Source organism: Cupressus sempervirens, chromosome 2, assembly GCF_028749045.1.
Source record: "Cupressus sempervirens isolate cs-2001-9-10 chromosome 2, ASM2874904v1, whole genome shotgun sequence".
In the NCBI taxonomy this organism is placed as follows: Eukaryota; Viridiplantae; Streptophyta; class Pinopsida; order Cupressales; family Cupressaceae; genus Cupressus; species Cupressus sempervirens.
The window spans coordinates 640,221,298-640,246,508 of record NC_143119.1 but is presented as its reverse complement, the minus strand read 5'-3'; the positions used below and the strand labels follow the sequence as shown (position 1 = coordinate 640,246,508).

Sequence of the window (25,211 nt, the reverse complement as noted above, 5' to 3'; positions counted from 1 at the left end):
GCTCAAAATCAGCTAGAAGAGGAAGAAGAAGATCGACCTTGCTGCAGCTATTAGTAGAAGGTGCGATGGAACAATCAAAGTCGAGGGAAAAAGAGAAGGAGACAAACTTACCAAGTGTGGGAGTGTTGTTAGAGGGAGCAAGTGCAGAAGATTAGCCATCTGTAGAAGAGGATCTTCCAGAAGAGGAACAAAGATCCGTGATGCGACCAACAATGGTTGTATGGAAGAAGGGAAAAATAAGTTTAGGGGATATGATGCAGAGCTCTGGGGAACAAAAGGGTGACCCAGTGTTGTCTGCATTTTGGCCATTTCAAGCATTGCAATCTGATGCTACAGTACAAGTGGCTCATGATGCAACAATGGTGATGGAGAAAGCATTGGCAATGGAAAAAGAACGAGCTAACTAGGTGGAGAAAGATGCAAATTTTTTTCAAGGCTTGATTGAAAGAGCACGAGAGGATGGTGCACGGACGAAAGTTGAGCACCTAGGGGTGATGTTAATGATGGAGCAAACAAGAGTGGAGACTATGGAGGCAACTTTGGTAGCTGAGAGAGCGGCGATGGAGAGATGTGAAAATGAATTATTGCTCCTGCGGTCACAAGTAGAAGCATTTAGGGAGTCAGTAGTGCAGACCAATAGTTTAGTGCGGAGGTCACAAGAGCAGCTAAATGCAAGTAATGCATGCATTACATGGTACTAGAATCAGTTGAATACAGTGAAATATGAGAGAGAGTCAATGAAAATGCTAGCGAATAGATATGAAAGAGAATGCGATATTGCACAGAGGACAACAACTATTCCAGGAGCAGAAATACTACAGGCAAAAATGAAAGATGTCATGGAGCAATTAGTGAGGGTTGCGCGAGAGGCAACATACTACATGGGATTATATCACCAAGCAGTCCCTTTGGAGCAAAGGAGAGGAGTTGTATACTCTGAAAAACATTTTATGGAGCAGATAAACACACTCTTGAGGCGTGGTAACATCCTGATCCCCATGGATACACTTTGGGCAAGTGTGAGGATGACTCTAGGGGCATCATCATCTAGGACTGGGTTTGAAGGAATGCCATTAATGGGACACCCTATCTTGCCACCTCCCCCAGGGAGGCCAGAATAAAAAATCTGCCAAACATTATTAGTTAAATGGAATGTTGTTGTTGATGTCGTAGGAGAATAGAAAGTTTGTGCTTGTTGTTGTGGCAATCAAAGGGACAATAGATGTTGTTCATAATGTAATGTAATGTTTTGTTTTTGGGATTTTTTATGGAAGATATATGGATGTTTTTGTGTTTTTGTCGAATATTTAAATATTTTTGGGATGTTTGATCTATTTTTGTGTTTTTGTGATAAATAATGAAATAGTTTGACTCTTGTAAAAGTGGGAACAATACAATCTGTAGAGTAAGGGTAACCATGACTCGTAGGCGAGAATGTCTGTGTAGATTTAGCAAGTATGATAGATAAGAATAAGATAAAATGTGGGGACGTTTCTCTAGGTGTGTGATGAGACAAATGTTTATGAGGCATGGAAAAAGCATTGGGACCTACACAAGGCTTGAAAAAGGCATGTAGGCCAAAAAAAGATGTCTCAGGGGCTTGAAAAAGGTGTTTGAGCCATAAAAAGATGTCTCAGGGGCCTAAAAGGGTCAAAGTAGGGCCTTAAAAAGGCGTTTGGGCCTAAATAGGCATTTTGGGGGCCTGAAAAAGGTGCTTGGACCTATAAAGGCATTTTTGAGGCTTGAAAAGGTCAAAATAGGGCCTTGAAAAAGGCGCTTTGAGCCTAAAAAGGCATTTTGAGGGCCTAAAAAAGGCTCTTGGGCCTATAAAGGCATTTTGGGGGCTTGTAAAGGTCAAAATAAGGCCTTGAAAAAGGTGCTTTGAGCCTAAAAAGACATTTTGGGGGCTTGAAAAAGGTGCTTGGGCATATAAAGGCATTTTTAAGGCTGAAAAAAGTGCTTGAGGGGTCCAAAAATGACACTTGGGCCTTGAAAAAAGCTTTAAGGATTGAAAAAGGTGCTTGAGGGGTCCAAAAAGGACACTTGGGCCTTGAAAAAGGCTTTTACGGCCTAAAAAGGTACTAGAGTGGTCCAAAAAGGACAGTTGGGTTTTGAAAAAGCATTTAAGGCCTAAAAAGGTGCTAGAGGGGCCCAAAAAGGACACTTGGGCTTTGAAAAAGCATTTAAGGCCTAAAAAGGCGCTAGAGTGGTTCAAAAAGGACACTTGGGCTTTGAAAAAGCATTTTAAGCTTAAAAAGATGCTAGAGGGGGCCAAAAAAGACATGTGGGCTTACGAAACACTATTGATATATTTGTTGAAGGTGGGTAGACGAATCTTGGCCACTGCAACTTAAATAAGACTAAAAGTCCTTCTTGATTCACATTAATAATGGTTGGATGGAAGGAAGGCGACAATCGGCTTTGCAGCATCTCTTTCGCTATCCGAGTTGTGTTGGATTTTTCTAAGCCTAGAATTATGTTTCAAGACATTACCATGCTTCTTCTTAATATCAATTTCTTAATATTAGAAATTGAGAGGAATTTTGGGGCGGTGTTTTAATGTTTCAAGCTTTTAAGGCCATATTTGGCATTTATGACCCCCTTGTGAATGCTTTGGAATTTTATTTTATTTTTTTAATTTTGTTTGGGCAATTTTTGAATTTCTTTTAGGTATTTTTTGGATGATTTTTGAATTTTTTTGGTATTTTTGGGTGATTTTTGAATTTTTTTGGTAAGTTTGGATGATTTATGATTTTTTTTTGGTATTTTTGGTTAGTTTGGGTAGCTATGTCAGCTATCAGTGTTGTCTTTCCCTCCATCCTTGTGTGTTTGATTTTGGGGTGGTTTGTGCATAATCCTCTGGTAATCCAATGGAGGACATTGAAGAGTGAGTTTGCCTTCATTTTCTAGATGTATCAATGGTCGGTAGAGGAGTGATGGGGTTGGTTCTCCTTTTGTGGTGTGAGGCAACTGGCATGGGCCTTGCAAATGGTTACAACTCCAAAAGATTCTCTTTGAGAGGTTTATGTGAAAGGGTTGTAAGTCTATTGGTTTCTCATTGTGTAGGGTTTGTGAAAGGTTTTTGTCTCATGTCAAGGTCTTTATTGTGGAAAGTAAGGTGTGTGTGAAAGGGTTGTGAGAGAAGGAAGCTCTCCTCTTCTTCTTTTTTTTTTTTTTTTGGATGATTTATGAATATTTTTTATAATAATAAATTTTTTTGACAATTTTTGAATTTTTTTGGTATTTTTGAGTGATTTTTGAAATGTTTTTGGTAATGTTGAGTGATTTTTGAATGTTTTTGGTAATTTTGAGTGATTTTTGAATTTTTTGGTAATTTTGGATGATTTTTTAATGTTTTTGGTAATGTTGAGTGATTTTTGAATGTTTTTGGGTTTGTGGGGGTGAAACGAAGGATGTGACCGAGATTTGGTGGAATACGGGGGTAACCAAGACCATGTGAGGTACCTAAAGAGGTAATGAAGGGAGTTTATGGATGACATTGGAATATATGAGGATAGCCGAGAGCTAGATACCAATGACAAGGGATGTACTAGGTGAGGGAAAGATGAAGAGATGGTGAGAAGTGCAAGGATAGAAGAAAAGGGAATGAGTGGTTTTGGGAATGACAAGAGAAAAAAAAATAGGGCTAGGATGGGGGGAATAGAAGGATGAACATGACATGATCTCCAAGGAATATAGTGCCCCCAGTCTATGTGATTCAAGGGGAGGGTTTATGAGGGAAGTGATAGGATGGAAGATTGGTCAATAAGAGGATAAGGGAGATATATGGAAGCTAGGAGGAGTTTTTTTATGAGGGGTGTGATAGGATAGAGGGGTGGATTGTGTAGAGGGAAGCTAGGATAGAAAAGGTGAAGGAGCAAGGAAGTTAGGGGGTAATAATATTCAGTGGATGAGGATGAGGGAGGATTTATATGGATGAAAGGGGGGGTGGAGAAAGGATAGGTGGAGACAAACTTCAATGGGGAATGGATGTCAAAAGGATGACCAAAAGCATGTATCTTGTGGTGGACTTTATTTTTATCAAGATTCAAAGGAGGTGGTGGGTGAAATGGATAAGATGTGGTGGGTATGGTGGGTGATGGAACATGCCCCCAAGTGTATAGAGAATTTAGATAAAGGGATTACGCATGACACTTGTTTGCCAAGTTTTTATTATGGTACTTATCCATGGCGCTTGAATTGCCAAGTTTTCACCAGTGGATGATTTTTTGTTTTTTGTTTTTTTATTTTTTGACTTTTTTGATGCATTTTGACTAATAGATGTTGGTAGGAAGGGAGGGAGTTAAAAAGGATTGGATTATACAAGTAGAATGATAGTTGAGAGTTGGCCGGTAAGGGATGGAAAGACATGAGGCTTGTGGGTAAATGAATGAGGAAAATGGAAATATCATCATCGGCACACACCCTGAAAGGTGATGAAGTAGTGGGAAAGATGGTATTGAATGAGGTGAAGGAGAAAATGGAGAAAGACAAATATAAGGACTACAAGTAAAGTTGGAAGATGGAGGATGGGAAATTTAGGATAAGAAGCATATGGTCTAATAGTGGATTGGGGGGATGAAGGATGTATATATGGAGATTTGGATAAAATGTTTCACTTTTGGAACATGTATTTTAGAAGGGACATGTCGAAACTTGGATTTTTGTGGATTTTTGGATTTATGCATTTTAATTTGGCATCCAATTTGCTTCTATTAGCCATGGTATGGGAACAAGAGCATGGGGGATATGGAGGGATTATGGATGGAAAGATAGAGGTTGAAGGTTGGAAGGGATTCAAGGATGAGTTCCTTTGATGATCTAGCTGGTGGATTTGAGGGGATGGAATGATGGATTGGAATATAGGATATGGAGGCGTATAATTGCCCAAAATAGATGGAAGCAAGGGAGGATATGGAAGCAAGAGAAGAGGACCCAAAATAGATGGAGGGAATGAAGGATTCATATTAGGTATATAAGGACCAAAAATGGATGGAAAGGGTGTGGGATTTATATAAGGGATATATGGAACTAAAATGGACGTTTGAAAAGAAGTAATAGGATAAGGGCCCAAAATAGATGGAGAAGAAGATGGATGGGAATTGTGGGCTGAAGATGGAAGGACTTGGGACCTTGAAGGGGTAGGAGGGATACCAACATCGAGAGATATAATTTTATTTATTTTTTCAATATGATGTTCATTATTTGGAACACAAGATGTGAGTCCATTACTAGCTGAAGGGGTCAAATCTTCAAATATGATAATTCATTCTTCTTCGATGGATCTATCATCATGGATGATAGGGTACGTATGAGCATGAAGCAGAGGAGATGGAAGGATAGGATCTTGATAGGAGTTTTGAGATGGAGTAGGTAAGATGGTAGGATTCAGATATGGAGGGGATGGTAAAATTGGATCATGTAGGGGAATAAGTGGGATAGTGGGATCTTCTTTTGTGTCAGGGGATATTTCAACATGCCTTTGGACAAGATCTTGATAGGAAAGGATGGGAGTGGATGGTATGGTAGGAGAAGTGTGGATTCTTTCTTTAAGTGAGGTAGATGGATGGGTAGGAGGTTCTTCAATGGGGATGGGTTGATGGGGAATGGACTCAGTAGGTTTATTACATGGGATTTGGGTAATGCTAGGAGGAGGTGATGTGGATAGGATTTGGAGGGATTCGATGGATGGGAGGTAGGAGATGGAAGGGGTTTGATAAGTGGGGTGGATGCGATAGGATGATGTAAGAGGAATGATGGGTGTGGGAAATGGATTTACTTTGGGTTTCCTTGTAAAATTCCTTGGAGACAAGTGTGTTGGACTAGTAGAAGTAAGGGGATTGAGGTGATGTGTTGTATGACTAGGATTGATTGGAGTATTTGGAAAGGGGTTTTAAGGATATTGGGATGGTGGATTTGGACTAGGGATGTAGCTACTAGAATTGTTTTGGAATGGTGGAGGTTGGGAGATGAAGGTAGAGGAAGATGGAGATATGATTGATGTATAAGAGGAATATACTGGCACAATATAAGAAGGAGGTAAGGATGAGGACAATAATGGATTTCCCTTGTCAAAGGTATGGTAGGGAGTACTAGTGGGTATGCATGGAGGAAGGATGGAGTAGTTAGGAGGAATGTTTGGATTTTAGAGGATGTTGGGAGTAATATCTCTAAGGCTTTCAATATACCCATCATAGTTGAAAAGATCATCATCATCATTGGAATAGGATGGGGTGGGAGAAAAGGTAAACTCATTGTAATAGGATTGTGACATTATGTTTCAATGATGAGTTGGAGGGGGATGAAGGATGTATATGGATGGATAGGATAAGTTGGGAAGCTTAGATTTGGATTTGGATTAAACTCATGATGAAAGGAAAGATTGACTCCAAAGGATATGGAAATAGGGTGGGGAGATGACTAAGAAGACTTTAGCTATCTCAGGATAAGGAAGACTTGATGGAAGACTTAGAATGATGTAGGAAAGGGTATGATTATGATGACAATGCTTTGGAACTTGTGGATGAAACTTTGATGAGGCAGTAACTACGCCGAGTATGGCTTTCATTGGGGTTGAATGACTTACCAAGGGATAAAGTGGAACAAACTAGACTTAGGGTTGTTGCGAATGGACTTGCTAACAACTGTTTTGAATGGTGTATAAGTGATCTCTTTAGCAAAAGGTCTTGATTGTTTTTGAAACATGGGGAGGATTTTTGAACACTCAAGCACATCAAACACACCAACAACCCTATAAGATGTTTTCTAGGATATACAAGATTAGCTAGAGGTTTCCTCAATATACACAAGGTATGTGAGGCCCAAATTTGTAGATGAAAGAAAATAATGCCACTCAGCCGGGAGAAGACGGTAACCCAAATCTCCACCTTCACTTTCCAAAGGTATAAAGTTATTTGGGGTTTAGCCAAGAGTGACAAGATTATGCTTCCAAGAGAGGTGTCTTTCGATTCACCTCCCAATATTTATACTCTACCAGAATGCTAGAGTTGAGGTTGTCCCAAGGGGTGATGAAATCCCCAAGCAGGCCTCCTAAAAAGTGTAAAAGAAGACCACATAAGTGATCTTGGGTTTAAAAGACACTCATTCATTTCCAATTGAAGACTTAGATTTTGTAATCTATGATTGAAGATACTTATGATTATGTCATACAATGTTCATTCCAACTTGACAACATCGCCAAAAAAAGTAAAATCAAGTCAACAAAAGTAAATCGCGTTTAGAGCATTCGAGATTTGATGAATTTATTTTAAGCCCCAAAATTGAAGTGTTTGCACATAATGTTCATTTGCACCTTAAATAAAGTGTTCATCGCAATCGTTCTTTTTAACCTTTAGCATTCAAGAGTGTGTTGATCATGCATTCCAATGAAAATGTTATATTTTAATCCATGGCATTCAAGATTTGATTTTAGAAACATGCATTCAAAGACAAGTGTTTAAACATTCAAGTTCATTTTCCAAGAGCATTAAACCATGTAAAGAAAACCTACAAGAAACATGGTTAGTGCTTTCATAGAAGTCTTCAACTGACAATGCATGAGTTAGCAAATATCTCTGCAAAAATTACCAAAGTTCAGTCATTGATAGTGAAAATAAGTATCTAAAAGGCTACAAAATATGATAAAAACCAATACCATCATGACAGACTCAGAACCAACTTTTCAACAATATTTTATTTTCTAAAAATGGAGTTTGTATGCTCAAGTTATGAGCAAAACACCAATTGTTGCTTCTCAAAGCTTAAAAAGGCATGTAGAAATGATGTCGTGTTGACATCATCAAAGGCCAACTTTAAATTTCATGGCCATATGGTTGTCATAGGCATAAAAAAATTTGACTTGCTAACATGGCAGATCCAATGGGCGTGGACTATGCATGATTAGATAGTAACTTAATATGATGATGTTTTACTATAATGGCTAGAACCCAATGAATGAGTGCAGAGGTGTTGGTGGTCTTCAAAGGCCATGGGCTATGACTAGGAATGGCATTGTGGTGGCTGCCAGGTCGGTTTGGATGGGTTTGGATGGTACCTGCAAGAAGTTTGAAAAATTTTGGGAGCCAAAATTTGTGCCACGCTAAAAAGACAGGCATGTATTTTACACTTTTTTGAATTTAAAAAAATAAAATAAAAATACATATATATGAATACGCATATTTTTACCAAACTTTCACAAAAAAAAGGTATATTTAAAAAAAAAAAAAAGTTAAAAAGAAAATTTGAAGAAGAGAGAAGATGAGATTTTTTTCTTAATATTTTTTTTAAATAAAAAAAATATAAATAAATAAATTTTACCTTGTCATTTGTGGGGGTCCCACCGAGCGTGCCAAAATGTAGAACAAGATTTAGTGTGCAAAGAGCATTAACAATAAGGAAAACATTCACAAACTAAAACTATATTCACATATAAGATTAGACAAACGAAGGTGTAAGAGAGTGCAAACTAAGAGGAATATCACTCCAAAAGCCTCATTGATTTTGTAGATGCATCCTTTGATGTAGATGTGTGCTCAATAATATTGCTCAAGCTTCAATAAAAAAAATGGATCAAAGTGGATTTGTGGATGGATTTTTCCATTATGATGGTATTTTGATAGTCCTTAAGCTCTCAAAATAGCATCATAACATTAGCATGGAAGTGGATGATGTTTGCGAAGGGAGAGGCTTCTATTTATAGGCCAAGGGGTAGAGGGATGGACAATCAAGATGCAAGGATGAAAAGATGGTGAGGGAGGGCTAGGATGCACTCAAAGGGGAGCACATGGATTGTGCTTGTTTGAAGCCAATTAGGAAATGATACATTTCACAGGATGATTGGATGTGAGAGGATATGATAAGGATTGGTCAAAGGAGTCATGAGGGAGATTGAGCGATAGAGAGGGATGGTTATCCATAAATAGAGATGGTTGGGTCAAATAGAGATGGTTGGGAGGAGGATGAGATTGTTGACTTTGGCTTGGGTCATAAATGTTGGAGAGTGAGGGGAGAATGAGATTTTTGACTTTGGCTTGGGTTAGCAAGTCTTAACCCATTTTTATGATTGTGCACATGTTTAGAAGAGGATTAGGCTTGGATTAGAGGGGGATTAGGGGGTAAGTGGCTTAGATTTGATGGGATGGGTTAGTTAGGTGGCTAAGTGAGGGTAGTATGTGTGAATGGGTTGGATTAGGGGTTAGGATAGGGTTTAGGGAGGCTCTTAGGGTTTTAGATATTTTATTAAATGATTTATTTAATAAAATGGGGATATAGAATTAAATTGAATAGATTAGAGGATTTATTCAATTTAATTGAGGAATAGGGATTTAATTGATAAATTGATTTTGGGTGATCGTTTAATTTTATCAATTGGACTATAGTTAATTAAATTAACTAATTAACTAGGGGATGACAATAGATTAATTAAATATTAAATACTTAATTAATGGTGCCTTAGGAGATGACTAAATAGGATTACTTAAGTGATGTAATTAGATTTAGGTGTCTATAGTTGCCTCCTCTTGACTTTCCTGCTACCAATCTAGATCCATTCATTGTTGTAGTCGTCGTTCAATTTTTCTAGGTTTTGGATGATTTCCTTATCTTTGGCTTCATGTAAAGATACCCAAGTTTGAAAGGTTCCCATTTTTTTTCTGGCTTGATTTTGTTCTGGTTTCCTATTTGGTTTGAAACTAAGGCATCAAATCTGTTACGAGTTTCTAGGAGAGAAGGTGTTAATTATAAGTACTTCCTTGGTTTTTGTGGGGGTTGATTCGATGTATTCATAGGATCCTTCCTTCTTGTGATTCGAGTACTAGGGCTTTTTGAGAATTTTCTAGGGTATTCTACTTTTTTCACTTGTACACATTTGTTCGCCATATTATTTACCACTTGGCAAATCCAATGTTATTTCAAGGGGCTATTGGCAATTTTTTTTCAAAATAGGAAAAATTAAATTTTATTGGTGATTATTTTCCAATTTTTTAAAAATTCTTTAAAATGTTGGTGAGTCAAAGTACGGATCTGTGCCACCTTTCGAGATAACTTTGTAGATCTGACTAGACCAAATACAATTGGATCTGTTTCGACCCAATCCACGTGGCATCAAATAGACGCCACATGACATGTACATGTTTGTGGCATTCCAATCGAAATCAGTCCGATCAGAATGAATTCGGCTAGATCGATTTCGGTTGGAACCACAAAAAAATTGTAAGCTATGAAAAGTGCAATCCATGGCTCATTTGCATGAAATAAGTTCACTGGGATTACAGAGCGAGAAAGGGGCTATAGGAGTAATTCGGCCAGATTAGGTACACCAACAATTTTTTCTAAATTTTTAGTATGTTTTAAGTATTATTTTACGTTTTCTTAGGTAAAAATCTGGTTTGTAATGTTTTTTTGTAATGGTTTACAATTTTAAAAAGTTAAAATAATTTTTATTTTTATACATCTATATTTTTAACTAATGTATTAATTTTTAAATAGTATAATATTAGATAAGTTAGAAAAAATATTGAATTTTAGTAAGCTTTAGACAATATTAGAAAAAATGTAAAACATTGTTTATAGAAAATATAGAAAATTCTTTACAAAACTTAGAAAAAAATTAAAAATTTATAAAATTTAGAAAATACTAGAAATTTTAGAAAATATTAGAAAAGATTAGAAAATATTAAAAATATTTATTAAATATATAAAATTATTTAGAGAGAATATTAGAATTTAGATATTTTTACTTTGTTTTTGTTAGAAAACATTAAAAAAAATTGAGTAAAAGTTTAGAAATTGTTGTTTGAAATATTTGATAAAAACAAAAAATATAGAAAATAGTACAAAACTTTATCTAGCATAAGTAAAACTCTATCATTGAAGCAAATGAAACTAGTAACTAAAACCCTCAAATTGAACTAAATCAGACTCTACCTCTTACAGTGAACCTTATTAAATTCTAACTGAAGCCTTAACATTGAACCTAATAAATTATAGTTAAGTGGAACTTAACGTTGAATGTAACTAAACCACAACATTAAACCTAATCAAACTCTAACTAAAACTCTCACATTGAACCAAATTAGACTCTAACTCCTATATTGAACCTTAAATCAAAATATGTTCACGTAATGAAACTCTAATTCAAACACTAAAATCCTCACCTCTCTCTAACTCCTAATCGTGTATCTATATATCTCTCTAATTCCTAACTTTGTCACTTTATCTCTCTAACTTTCATAACCTGATCTTTTTAAACCTTAACCTTCTCTCTCTCTAACCTGTAGTTCCTCCCTCTCTCTCTCTCTCTCACACACACACACACACACACACATCCTCATCTATCCCAACCTTAACCTCCTCCTCCTCCTCCTCTCTCTCTAACTCCTAAACCCCATCTCTCTAACTCTTAAACGTCTCTCTAACCCCATAATCCCTAAACTTGTCTCTCTCTCTCTCTCTCTCTCTCTCTCTCTCTCTCTCTAACTTACATAACTTCATCTTTCCCAAACCTAACCTCCTCCCTCTCTCTCTCTCTCTCTCTAACTTTAACCCCCCCCCCCCCCCCCTCTCTCTAAATTACATAACCTCATCTCTCCCAACCTAACCTCCTCTCTCTCTCTCTAACCTGTAGTTCCTCTCTTTAACTCCTAAACCCTAAACCTCTCTCTAACCCCATAATCCCTAAACCTCTCTAACCACATAATCAACTATCTTATTTTGTTTGTTTATATACTTCATCATTATGGCATCTGGTAGTAGTGATTCTGGAGAGGCTAGTGTACATGGTTGTTCCCATAGTGGATCATCACATAGATCCACTAATAGTATCGAGGATGGGTAGACACTTTCCACTGAGACTCTTCAACGCTTACAAAGTGTACTTGATACTATTGATTAGAGCTTACATGATTCACCTACCCTACAACATAGGAATAAGTTGACTACGATTAGAGATGAGTTGATCAGTATGATGCACACTATCTAGGGTTTTAATCCTTACGATAGTCTTAGTTTTGGCTAAGTAGAGATTTATTTTCAAAAAATTGCTCCAAAATATTTTTTAGATGTAGCTTATTTTACTTTCTGGCATAATGTGTTAAGATGATTCAATTTCTCTAAAGAGAGGTTATTCGTCCATCTCCATCAAATTTTCCAAACGTAAAGCATATTTTCAAAATTTTGTACTACTTTCTGGAACTTCAACATTATCTTCTTCAACTTTAATCAATGGATCTTCAATTGGTGGCTCTATATTATGTTTTGTCCATCCTTTCTTTTGGTAATCTCTTACTCAATCACATCTTTTTGTCCTTTTTTCTTTATTCCCCATTGTACAAAAACTTGAATAGAGAGCTTCGAATCACTTGCATACAAAAGACTTCCAAATTTAACTACATAAATAATAGTAGATCATAGACAATTTAGAAAAAGCTTTCAAGTTTAGAAGCTTATTATATTTGACTATTTGTAAGGCTAGAAAATCTTATGACAACTAGTTGCATTAAAGCCTTGCTAAATTTAGATTAAGAAAAATCATTAAATATATTATATAATTTAACTATTTAATAATTTTAATAGTTTTCATAATTCTTTAAAATAATTAAATTAACTCTAATAATTAATTTAAATCAAATCAAATAATAAATTTAATTAATTGATTTCAATACACAAATAATTTAAAAAACCTAATTTCCAAATATTTCTACAATAAAATTGATTTAGTTCAATAAAAAATTAAACTTTACTTTTAAAATAAAAAACTTATTTTTTTACTTGAAACAAAGAAAACCTTAAGGTTGGTGCATGTGATTTTGCATGCAACATGGTTCAATCAAGTCAGATCTGGCCGAATATGATTTGATTGGATTCAATTTGACTGAAACTATTTGTGTCATCCTATGTGGCAATTTCTATCATGTTTTTTTTAATTATGAAAAACTTTACACTTCAGAGGCCAATTTCAACATCAAAATTAGGGTTTTAAAAAAACCAAAAATACCATTGGATAGAGCTTGTAGTTAGAATTATGCACATATAATTCTTTTATAGGTGATTCAATATCATTTACAATAATTGCAAAATAATGCAAGTAGGTATTTCAATATTGAAGATGATGCACATTCGAAAATATATAAAAATTAGTAGATGATATGGAAAAATATAAAAATTAATAGATGATATCGAAAAAAATTTAAAATGATGAATTATTCTAGAAGAGAGAGTCCTCTTCAATAATATATAATGTTTTAAAGGATTAATATAGATTTTATAGGGAAAAGATGGTGGGAATGAAAAATCGTTAAATTATGAAAAATTCAATGTAGAATAGCTATAACAGGCAAAATATACAATATTTTTGAATCTTTCTTTTTGATAGTTCTAGGTACATGTGTCTTCAACAACATACTTCAAATTTAGATGGAAAAACATTTATTTACAATTATTTTTGTGGTAAGAACTATAACCCCTGATTTGCTAAATTTTTACACTTTAAAAAAAATTCATTGATAATTATAAAAACATACTATTTTTTTTTAATTTTTAATTTTTTAAAATAGCATACAAAAACTTTATCCATTTATACACATTTCATCAGTTTACACCAACTTATAATTCAAAATAGAAATATGACTTTTACATTGTTGAAGTTTAAAACTTTTTTTGATGTTAGCCTTTTCCTTTGTAAAAGGGTTACACATGTTTGTACTTTTACCCTAGTGAATCTTTCATTATTGAAGAAATTTGCATCGATAGGCACATAAGTACACATATCTAACAATCATCATCTCATTATTATTATTATTTTATACAAAGCCTAATTAATTATTAGACTTGGAGGTTAAATTTAGCACACTTTTATCACTTTGATTTACCTTGAAATTATTGAACAACATGGATCAATTGCCTAAAAAATATTCTGAGAAAAACTTTCAAAGGCCACCAAGTTTTAGAGAAAGCCCCCAAAATAAAGACACATGTCTATAATCAAATTTATTTTAGGCCAAAGTGAGAAAGGATAAAAAGTTCCATGTAAAGTCTCCATACTAGAGACACATGTCAAATCTATGTACTTAATCTGTAATGTAACTTAAATTACATATTGGTGAATATGACCATCTATTAAGGAACTCCTTTGAAATTGTAGGCGAAAATATTTAATTTATCGTGTGGAAAGATTAGATTCTATTGGAAAAGTCAACAATAAAACAAAAATATTTATGTATTTTTATTAGCGATTGGCCTAAGAACATGACTCAATTTCTATAAAGTGTAGGAGACATGGCAAGCCTGAAAGTGTAATTTTTTTTTTTGCCAAATTGAGAGTCCTCGATGAGTGAAATTTTCCAATTGGTGAATATTTTCCACTAAAGTTATCCTTGGGTCGATCTATACTATAGGTCAACTTAAGTAGGCCTATCCCTAAGGAGATCTTGGGTCTGTGATTGCAAGATCTTGTGGGTTATGCAAAAATAATGGGAAAATAAATGATCTGAGTGGGAAATAGATCCATTTATACACAAATAAATTCGTCAACCATAGAATCACTGAAGGATGTGAGATAAAGTCTTAAATGATGGGCGTCTCCATCTTAGGTCGATACATCAACCCCCACTTTAGCTGGAAGTATGAGCCTAACTCATGCACGTGGTAAATTAGACCAAAAGAAAGAGACAATCTTATTTATCATGACCAAGGAAACAAAGAGTCCACCAAGCCCCCAATAGACTTTAGTCTTTCATTTTCAAAATCATTGTGTGTGTGTGTGTGTGTGTGTGTGTGTGTGTGTGTGAGAGAGAGAGAGAGAGAGAGAGAGAGAGAGAGAGAGAGAGAGAGAGATCAACTTGCCCAATAAGGTTTGTGTTACATATTGTGAACCACATCAAGGGGACATGATTGAATAGTCTTGTAGGGTTGTTTGTTTGGTAGTCAATCCTACAAAAAATAAAAGGTAGGGTTAAATGGTCTAGCAGAGTTGTATGCATGACAATTAATCCTATAAAACTTTGTGCTTTTTGAAAAATTTGCATGTGTACACCCCCATACTATAGTACTTCTATATCACCAGGATGGTTTGTGTATGTGCCAAGATAGGTCAAATGGTCTAACAAGTTGTATAGTGCTAGTCAACCAATCCAAAATATGTAAAAAAAGAGAAGAGTAAATGACCCTAGCAAGTCGTGTTATGGTAGTGCACTCTATATGTCATTCATGAAATGAACAAAATATGTGCAAAAAGGAAGCTATGTATGCTCCCCCCTTAAGATGAAAAAATGAGTGCTTATTTTGGAATATTAAAGAAGTGATGAACAAGAATAAAAAACTTCAACATCATGATAATATTCTCAAGAAATACCCAGTCCAAGCCAAAGAGGTCACAACTATTATGATTCTATGGAAGGAAAAGATCCTATGAGATACCACACAAGAAGTAAAAAAGATCCTTACATAATGTACTTACTTTTATCTCCAATCATGTGATGTGAACACTTACTATCAATGATCCATCTATCATTCTTGTTCACACAAGACACAAATGCAATCGCCTCATCTTCATCAGATTCGTCCTTCATTGCAACATACACACTTCATCATCATGATCATCATATTCATCTCTTGTTTCCTCTTCAACAATGTAGCAAGACTTTTTGCCTTTGTCTTTGTAATCTTTGCTATCTTCATCTCTTCTACTTTTGTACTTGTCATCACCTCTATAATTCTTCTTCTTTTGACATCTAGAAGTAATATGACTAATCTCATTACAATTGAAATTTCCTTTACCAATGTGAAATCTCTTTGCCACTAGTGCTTCAAGTTTATCTACATCCTCCTCATCTATCTCATTGTCATTGGACACATATTTTGTCTTTTTCTTCTTTTTCTCATTAGGTTCCGTTAGTGACAACTTAACTTTGAACATAGATTCAATATTTTCAGGTTTGTAATTATCAAAGTTAGATAGCTCAAAAGAGTGAGCCTAACTACCTGACCTTCAAGAGTTATATCATTCCCTAGTAAACATCTTAGTTCTTGTATTGTAGAAACTCTAATAGCATAGATGGGTAGTAGTGTTCTCAAAATTTTTCTTAGTACAATATCATCATCTATTTTACTAGTAGCTCCTCTTATTGCATTAACAAAATCTTTTATTCTAGAGCAATACTGAGCAACATTCTCAGTCTCTTGCATTCTCATATCATTGAACTTACCTCTAAGACTTTCAGCTTTGGCTCTTAGAACATTCTTGTCAACTCCATAGATGGTGTGTAGAGTATCCCACATTTTCTTTGCAATGTCACATCCTTTGATATTATCAAGCTTAGTATAGCTTAGGGTAGACACAATCTCCAAAATTTTCTAGTTGTGTTCTTTCTTATTTTTTAGAGCTCCAACAAGATCAACATGTTCAATAGTAATGGTAGATTTTGCATGATCTCCAAGTCCTCCAAGGTGTAGCTTCATCAAACTTTTCCATGCAGGAAAGTTATCTCTATCAAGTTTGGGTACTTCTCTTTTTGACATCTTGATATGTGTGCTTTTAGTACCTTCAAACTAGTCCTCTTAAGAAAATGGCTTTGATACCAATTGTTGGAATTATTTAGAATAACTAAGAGGGGGGGGTGAATCAATTATCCAAGGTCTACATGTACTTTAAAAAATTTGCACAGCTTGGTGAACCTATAAAATATTTATCATCATGCATGCATCCATAAGATTCTGTAATCACTTAAAACTTGTAGGTTACTAACAAATCAATTTGCAAATATGTAAACATGAAACATAATAGATTCAATAACACAGTTAACATAATAACTTATGTAGAAACTCAATTTGGAAAAAACCACCAGTAACATGCTACTCTTTCTCACTCTTTTGAAGTGATGCCCTATGAAAGGCCAACCCTATTAAAGGTTACAATGTACATTGTTAAATGTGACCCTATTAAAAGATTTCAATCACCTTGTTAGAGGACTTTAGACCATTCATTTGGAATGTCATCTGATTAAAGAATTTATAAATGACTATTAGGTCAACCTTATTCCAAAGGATTTACCCTAGAATGATACAATAATTAGAGAGTAACAGTAAGACTTGATTTGATAACAACTTACAACTCTATTTATAGATTAAAAATCTCTATTTTAATCCTCTATTCTTCTTGGCTTTCACACACTTTAACTTTGATAGCTTGTTCACCCTTCAAGCATCCATACCCTTAAGCCTTCTTTCTTAACTTGCCAATGTAGACTCTTCACTTAGGTCATTGAATGAAAAAATACCCTAAACCCCTTGTCCTTAGGTTCTTGCACATGACAACCTTTGCTTTTGACCAACCATCTCTATATATAGAGAATTAAAATATTGTGTTGTTTCATTCTCCATCGTGCAATTTAGGGTTAGGATAGACTAGGTAGGATTCAATGAATCTACCCCTTATTTCATTTCATTACCTTCTAGAAACTTCTCCTTCAATCCTCTTTGAATTCACCTCAAAATAGTTCACCATGAATTCTATGCCACTAGCTCATCAATCTTATCTTCCACATGGCTCACATAATCCAAGAAAACAAAGTTGTTGGCTCAAATCCATCAAATTCACGATCTTTCTAATAATGATGACAGTCAACACTAACTAGCTTCTGATGGAAGACACATACTGCATTGATTGGCATCCACTGTAAAATCACTTAGCATGAACTAAAGTTTATTGGTGCTCATCATCAACTAAAATTTACTCGACATCAACTGTTTCACTCAGCTTACACTAAAATAGACTTTTTCTCGACTCACACAGATTTTCTGCTTGACTTGCACTAACTTTTCTATGCACCTACTATACATTCGGTCAAGCTTGGCAAACAAACTTTGTTTAATTATTCTTTTGAACTTGCTTAGTGTAACTAACCTTTGCAACCATAAGTAGATTATTGATGCACTATGATATCACTATCTTAGCTAATTCTTGGACTCCTTTTCCATATCATAACTCAACCTTTCTTCTAGATGCTATTGTTACATTATTTGGTTGAATGCTCTTTATCAATCAAACAAGTGATAGTACTTAAATCATATAAGCAATTATCTTACCAACAAATATGATGCAGGAGCATCCAGTGGTGTAAGGGAAATCTTGCATCACCCAACAATATGCTTAGTGTTAGTTTCTATTTAAAGGGTTTTGATTTTCAGATACCCATTTGGGCCAAATAAAGATTCTAACTCTCATAGCTCTGATATTGATTTTCTAGATTAGAGTTTTTTAGCATATTGGGATATGTGCCAATATAGAAAATAGGTTATTTTGTAATTGAGCCATAATTATGATGAGTTAGAGGGTGTAAGTTGTAGGGATGATTATGCTTATAATTTAAAGCACTCCAGAAAATGAATCAAGTCAAAAGGCTTTATGGTTTGAAAGTTATTGTAGTTTTAAGTTATATGGAGACCTCCTAAGAGCACTTCAAAGTCAGATTTGAGGCACTAAACAACCTTGTACAGGCTTGAAAAATGAGGAACAAAAAAATCTAGTCCATAGGACTATAGAGTGCTTGGAGAAATTTCTAGAAATGTAAATGGTTTATCAATTAGAGTCCAAGATCAAAAGGTATGCCTCCCAGAAGTTGGACTATCATTTTTGGATTCTTCTAATTTTACACCAACTTCTGACGTGTGTTCTAGAATCTTCTATTTTGGCAATAAATGTCAAATGGAATATTCTAAAATTTATTTCTAACCTAAACCTTATTTGATTTACATAAGGACCTTTTCTGACATTGTAAAGGTAGTTTTTGGTGGAGTTTGGGAGAAGGTACTGTGAGAAAGGTTTTCTCTAGAATCTGATAACATTGTAAGCCCATAAGGAATGTTGTGGAGTTTATTTTTGTTGTACTAAATGTAATAGCATATCATTTCTAATAATAATATTCTCCCTTTCCTATTGTGTTCATTTTTGTCTTGGATTATGCCCTCATCAAGTGGTACTAGAGCCAGGTTTTCCTAAGGGTGTAGACAAAGTGTCGATTGTGAGGTAGTTTGCACCAGGACTGTGTCATTGTGGGTTTTGATACAAAAAGATGCCTCCATGAAGGGAGTGTGGTGGAAAGGTCAAATTTATTACTCCTGAGGTTAGAGCCCTCTAGAGACAAGTCCAAGCATTACAGGAGGGGATCCATAGAGGGATGAATGTTTTCATAGGCGACGAAAGTGAGGAAGAAAATAAAGAAGGAAATATTGAGTAGGAAGGGGAAGGGGAAGTAGAAGTCCTAAACTAGGTGGAGGAGAAGCTTTTTAGGGTGATTTCCAAGCTTGGAAAAAGACCTAAAATTGATGTCAACATATTTTTGAGAAATCTAAACCTAGATGAGTTGATTGACTACATCAATGAGCTAGAGGAATATTTTGAGTATGAGGATATTGAGGACCCTAATAGGGTTAAGTTTGTGAAGGCCAAAATGAAATGCCATACCAAAATTTGGTGGCAAGAGATTCAATTAGAAACAAATAGAAGAGGAAATGAGAAAATCACAAGATGAGATTGCATGGTGGACAAACTAAAGTAGTTCATTCTTGTTGATTACAAGCTTGATTTGTTCAAAAAGATGTAAGGGTAAAAGCAAGAGGAGAAATCTATGCAGTAATACATAGAGGAATTTTACCAAGTCCTTATTAGGGTAGGGCATGCAGAAGAAAACAAGGAGAAGGTTGCTCATTACCTTAGTGGGTTAAGACCTAACATTTAGGAGGAGTTAAGTCTGGTTAGAATGACTAGCATTGAAGAGGCATACCAGTTTGCCTTGCGAGTTGAGGAGAAGCTAAAAAAAAAGTTTGATGGAAGGAAAAGAGTGTGTATTCAAGGAGGAAGGGGTGATGATAGGTCATTTGGAGGCCAAAATGAGAACCAAAAGAAAAATAAAGATGTGGGTACTAGCAAAAATCAGAGGGATGAAGGTTTCAACTGCTCCCATGATCAAAAATTTGGAGATTAGAGAGGAAGAGGTAGAGGACATGGGTAAGGTTCAAGAAAAGGAGGCTTACATGGTACCTATTTTCATTGTAATGAAGAAGGTCATCATGCCTTCTAATTCCCTCAACACTAAGGAATGACAGATAGGAGAGCCAATGGTCAAGCAAGGGTTGCTCATGTGGATGATGATGCACAATCATCACATTTAGAGGATGCAAAAAAAGGAGAGGTTCTAGTTAATGAAAAGGTATTACTGAGTGGCGAGATTAAACCTAGATAAAGGAGACTTTTTTTCATACTAGGTGCAAGTGTGAGGGTAAATGTGTGATGTGATTGTTGATGGTGGAGGCACTAGCAACTTGGTGTTAGAGGATACGGTCTCAAAGCTAAAGCTTAAGAGGGAGAAATACCCTGAACCCTATCAGATTGCTTGGGTGTAGAATGATCATAAGGTTCTAGTTAGTGAGAAATGTTTGGTAAAGTTAAATATTGGGAGTTACCATGACGAGGCTCTCTATAACATCATTCCAATGAATGTCTAGCATTTATTATTGGGAAGGTCATGGCAGTTTGATAGGCATGCTATACATGATGCTCATGCAAATACATACTCTCTAACAAAGGATGGAGTTCACCAAAAATTGAAGCCCTTCATAAAGGAGGGTGAAAAGGTATGCAATAGTGCTAGGGCATGTCTTGTTGATGGAATAAAATTTCTAGATGGCATGAAACATCAACATATGTGTTATGCTTTAATTGCTATAAAAGATAAAGAAGGTAGTAGTGAAATTCCACTTGAAGTTTTAGGTCTATTAAGTGAGTATGGAGATGTCATCTCTAATAATGTTCTAGAAGGGTTGCTGCCAATAAGGCAAATCAATCATCAAATAGATTTGGTCCCTAGAGCTAGTTTTCCTAATAAGGTTGCTCATAGGATGACTCCTAATGAGACTAAGGAGCTAAACAGATAAGTTCAGGAGTTGTTGAGGAAAGGTTTGATTCAAGAAAGCCTGAGTCCATTTGTAGTACTTGTAGTACTAGCACCAAAGAAGGATGGAGAGTGGAGAATGTGTACAAACTCTAAGACCATAAATAGAATAACCATCAAGTATTGATTTCCTTTGCCAAGAATGGATGATCTTATGGACTGTTTGAGTGGAGCTCAGTACTTCACAAAGATAGATCTCAAGAGTGGTTATCACTAGTTATGGATATGAGAGGGAGATGAGTGGAAGACTATATTCAAGACCAAGGAAGGTCTATATGAGTCGTTAGTCATGCACTTTGGATTGACCAATGTGCCGAGCACCTTCATGTAGCTTATGAATGAGGTACTAAAGAAATTTTTGGAAAAATTTGTTATTGTCTATCTAGATGATACTTTGATTTTTAGTAAGTCTTTGGATGAAAATTTATTGCATATTCATAATTTCCTTGAAAGGTTGAGGGAAGGGAAATTGTTGATTAATTTGAAGAAGTGTAGCTTTTTCAAAAGGGAGTTAGTCTATTTGGGGTTTGTTGTATTAGTTGAGGGTCTCAAAATAGACCTAGAGAAGGTGAAGGTCATCTTAGAATGGCCTACTCCAAGGTCTACCACAAAGGTGAGGTCATTCCATGGTTTGGCTAGTTTTTACAAGAAGTTCATTAGAAATTTTAGTAGTATATGTGCACCCCTAACTAAAACAGTGAGGGGGGATAGAAGAGAGTTCAAGTGGACTATAAGAGCTGTAAGGAGTTTTGAATTGCTAAAGAAGAAGGTGATAGAGCAACCTATGTTGAAACTTCTTGGTTTCAACAAAGTATTCCAAGAGGATTGTGATTCTAGTGGTAGTGTTATTGGGGTCGTGTTGAGCCAAGAAGGTAAATCTATTGCCTATCTTAGTGAAAAATTGAATGATGCAAAGAAGAAGTATTCTATTTATGATTAGGAGTTCTATGCAATAGTTTAGGCCTTAAAGAAATGGAGGCATTATTTGTTGCCAAAAGAATTTTTTTTGTATATTGATCACCAGGCATTGTAGTACCTAAATAGCCAAGGCAAATTGAATTAGAGACATTTAAAATGGGTAGAGTTCATACAAAGCGAAAGGTCTAATAGGGTTGTAGATGCATTAAGTAGGAGATAGTTGTTGCTGATAGTAATGCAGGTTGAAGTGGTTGGGTTTGATGAACTCAAGAATCTATACCTTGAGGATCTTGACTTTGCAGAGGCTTGGAAGGCTTGTAAAGAACCTGTTACTCTAGACAGGACTAAGTGCCTATATTACATGATTTAGGATGGTATGTTGTTCAAGGGAAGTCAATTGTGTAGTCCAAGGAGTTCCTTGAGGGAGAAATTGATCAAGGAGAAGCATAGTGGAGGGATGACAAGACACTTTGATTGAGATAAGACCATTTCCATTATTAGAGAACATTATTTTTGACCTTAGTTGTCATAGGATGTGAAAAAGTTTGTGCAGAGTTGTCAAGTATGTCAAATAGCCAAAGGATTTAGTCAAAATACTAGACTTTATTAGCCATTGTCTATTCCATCAAAGTCTTGGGAGGACATAAGTATGCACTAGTACATTTGACCCCATTTTTAGACCAAAATTTTTGACCATCTATTAAAATGGGGTCAAATTCGTCAGAATATGCAAGGAAATACATTTTTTTTAAAAATCCATGCCCATAATGGTCGAAATTTTGACCAACACAGGCTTCATAATGTTAAAATAAAAAAAGTTCTATTTCGTGTGAAGATAAATGCACACTTGTTGAGTTTGGAAAGTAAAAGGTCTTTGCAGTGTGAATGCAGTAGACATTGGCGTCAACTGGGGCACCATATCAGCACATATATTCCCTCCTTTTGTTATCTACAAGCTAGGGACAACATGATTCTGGTTCATGTGTGCCCTACAAGTGTCCTTTGTGGTGTTGATTGGGGTTCCATTGATCTCTCTATTGAGGAAAAACATACAAATGAGGAGTCGCAGCGGAAGCTCAAAGATGACTTTGACAATTTCACATCTACTAAGGCAACTAATCTGGCACAACCCCTTGTGGATGCCCATATTCCTTTTAAGATCCACATCGTCAAGGATCGCGATATGAAGGAGTATCTCTGTTTGGAGGTCAAGAGGCTTGGCCTTAGTGTAGTTATAATGGGGAGTCAAGGATTTGGGGCTTCCAGGAGGAACTCAAAGGGCAGGCTTGGTGGCATCAACAACTACTGTGTTCACCACTGCGTTTGTCCTATTGTAGTTATCAGGTATCCTGATGAGGAGAAGGAGTGTAATCTTTTTGAAGTGCAACCCACCAAGCTACTAAAGGATTCTGAGTTAGAGATGAGGTTGTGCTTGAGGAGGATGAGGCAGATGAAGTTCATTCCTAGGTAGGTTTCTAGCTTTTTCGCTTTGAAAATTTGTGCTTTTGATTGATTGTGTTGTTTTGTATTGCGATTTGTGTGGAGTTGACTTTGTGTGTAAGGTTTTGTATTGGATAAGTTAAAGAGTGGGCTTTTTATTTTGTTGTTTTTCCAATAATTATTTATAAATTTTGGTGCTTTTGGTCCAAGTTAGGGTTTTAGTGTTGTTGTTTTAGGGCTCTTGGAGATGTTTTGGTTTAAGTTATGGGTTTTGGGAGGTAGGTTTTGTGGTAGGGTTTATGGTGATTGTTTTTGGCATAGGGTTGTTTAATTTATAGGTTTGGATGAATGCCATGCTATCATGTATGCTGTAAATAGGATTGGTTAGATTTAGAATCAGTTTGGATAAGGTAAAGTACAATGGGTATAATTTTTTTTGGTCCGAATCATGAAAAACCTAGTGTACATTTCGTGCAATGGATACAATTTTTTAACAAACTTGCAAAGTTGATTTTTGGGGTAGGTTATAATGAGATTATCTAATTTTTGTTTGGGTGTTTTGTCATGATTTTCCATAATGAGTGGTGTAACTATAATTGTTTATTTTAGTGTCATCATATGAGATCACTAGTACATTTTCTTAATTTATTTGGAAATATTACCAAAATCACAGCCTCTTATTAATTATAGTAATACATATGCAATTTTGTTGAGTGATCTCTAAAGCTAGATTATGTTTGTTGTATGCCCTATGACAGCTGATTTTCTTGATGGGGTTAAACTTGTTTGTAATAGGCCCAATCAAATTTATGATCAATAGTGCCATATCAATTTTAGTTGTCTTTGTAGTCTGCTTATTGACACAAGAATAAATACCTATCTTAATGAGGAAAGAGAAATGTGACTTGTGATCTCTAACTATCATCTTATGAACCTCAATCACTTATGTATGATGTCCAATAGGACCAACTTATTGCTAGAACACTTGGGCATCTTGTATGGTGCTCTACAAAACCCAACCACTCTGACATAAGTGATTTTTGAATTGGATTTTCCAATTGCCCTAATTTTTAGCTAAAATATTGCCTCCATTCATTGTTGCTTGCACAGATAAAAGCATCAAATAATATCTCTTTTGGCTTTCTAATCAGTTTGTTTCATCTAATTTTTCATTACTCGATTTATTTTCTTTGTTTACAATACATCCATCTCATTATACTTTATACAATTGTCTTGTTTGTAACAGGGATTTTGAGGTTTCCATAGGTAAACACTTTTGATAGAAAGGTTTTTTGTGAATACGATTATATCTTTTTCTTCTATTATAAGAACAAGGTGGTGGTTGTATATTTTTTTTGTCTCATGACTTTTGTAGGATATAATGCAATGCATATTTAACAAGCTACATGGGCTCAAGTGAGCATGAGGACAAATGCTTAAAATGTTCACCTTGCATTGAACAAATTTTATGACAATAACATTTACATGTTTCTTGATAACAAGATTCCTAGAAGAATAACATGTATAATAGTTGCAATGTCATTGAAATCCATGAAACACCAGTTTTAAACTTTAAAAGTGTCTAAAGTGGTGCATAGACAATTTTGAGAAGAATCTTCGCTGTCGCACACTAGTTATATAAGCCAGTGGTTTTAATGATCTAAACTTTGCAAGCGTACTGCACTCAATGAATTGTTGTAAGTTGAGAAACACACAATGCATGTAGGTGGAGGGTACTTAGTCAACTTGATGATAAAGGCTTATAAGGATTAAACACATCCTTAATAGGATTGAGATGTGCATGCTAATATTTTCCCTAGATTTTTTACTCAATTTTGACCTTAGGATATGTGCTGAATATTTCACACAATGTTCTAGTTTTCTTTAATTACTAGCATTTTTTCCTTTTCT

The 25,211-nt window shown here is 35.3% G+C and overlaps 1 pseudogene; it reads left to right on the top strand.

Annotated features, from left to right (window-relative positions):
* Positions 1–503: 503 nt before the first annotated feature.
* LOC149574998 (uncharacterized) lies at positions 504–23,327 on the top strand (annotated as a pseudogene).
* The last annotated feature ends 1,884 nt before the right edge of the window (positions 23,328–25,211 follow it).